The sequence below is a fragment of the Arachis stenosperma genome, chromosome 6 (genome assembly GCF_014773155.1).
Source record: "Arachis stenosperma cultivar V10309 chromosome 6, arast.V10309.gnm1.PFL2, whole genome shotgun sequence".
Classification (NCBI taxonomy): Eukaryota; Viridiplantae; Streptophyta; class Magnoliopsida; order Fabales; family Fabaceae; genus Arachis; species Arachis stenosperma.
In genome coordinates this window covers 104536024-104537270 of record NC_080382.1, presented here as the reverse complement: position 1 = coordinate 104537270, position 1247 = coordinate 104536024, and the positions used below count along the sequence as shown (strand labels likewise).

General features: G+C 44.2%; 1 non-coding gene across 1 annotated transcript; it reads right to left on the bottom strand.

Moving 5' to 3' along the window:
- Positions 1-201: 201 nt before the first annotated feature.
- On the bottom strand, positions 202-310 carry LOC130937536 (small nucleolar RNA R71). The gene has a single exon (XR_009068751.1). It is a non-coding gene; the product is annotated as a small nucleolar RNA R71 (small nucleolar RNA).
- Between the last annotated feature and the right edge of the window lie 937 nt (positions 311-1247).

The following is a 1247-nucleotide window of genomic DNA, read 5'->3' as shown; positions in this document are numbered from 1 at the left end:
CCCCTAAATTAAACACAAGATAAACCACAAAATTGAAGTTTATCAGTGAACCCTGAGGTTTACATGCTCATGCTCTTTTCTTTTGTTGTAAGGGATAAAGCAAGGCTATGGCTAGATTCTCAACCTAAGGAGAGCCTAGATATATAGGAGAAGGTGGTCAATGAATTTCTGACCAAATTCTTTCCACCTCAGAAGCTGAGTAAGCTTAGGGTAGAAGTCCAGACCTTCAGACAGAAAGAGGGAGAATCCATCTATGAAGCTTGGAAGAGGTACAAGCAGTTGATCAGAAGATGCCCTCTTGACATGATTTCAGAGTGGACCATGTTGGGGATCTTTTATGATGGCCTCTTCGAGATGTCCAAGATGTCATTGGACCATTCTGCCGGTGGTTCACTCCACATGAAAAAGACACCTGAGAAAACGCAGGAGCTCATTGAGATAGTTGCAAATAACCAATACATGTACACTTCTAAGAGAAACCCTGTGAACACTGGGACTACTCAGAAGAGAGGAGTCATGGAGGTGGACACTCTGGACGCCATTTTGGCTCAAAATAAGCTTATGTCCCAGAAAATCAACATGATCTCTCAGCACCTAAATGGGATGCAGGTCTCCGCTGTCAACTCTCAAGAGGCATCCTATGAAGGAGATGTTGGTGACAGTGCTTGGACCACCATAGAGGAAGTGAACTACGTAGTAAATTTCTCCTAAAATTCCGATAATAGTCCCTTTTCAAATACTTTTAATCAGGGATGGAGGAATCACCCTAACTTTAGGTGGAGAGATTAGCAGAGGCATCAACAAGGCTTCAATAGTAATTAGGGTGGAATCAATCAAAACAGGTTCAATACCAAACAGTTCCAACTCTCTCAACAGCAAATGGAGACGCCTATACAGAGCCTCTCTGACCTAGCTACAATAGTCTCTAACCTCTCCAAGATCACTCATAGTTTCATGGCCAAGACTAGGTCTTCCATTCGAAATTTGGAGATACAAATCGGTCAGTTGAGCAAAAGGCTACCTGAGGAACCCTCCAACACTCTTCCAAGCAACATTGAGGTGAATCCAAAGGAAGAGTGCAAAGCCCTCACTATAGGAGCTGAGGCCGAACCCAAGGAGGAAAATGCTGTTGAGGAACTGAAGGAGAACAAGGCTCAGGAGGAGATTGGGAGTGTACTCAACACACACCCCCATGAAGATTAAGGAGCCTGAAGACAAACCCTCTCTAGACGTACCAAAGGTGCCTG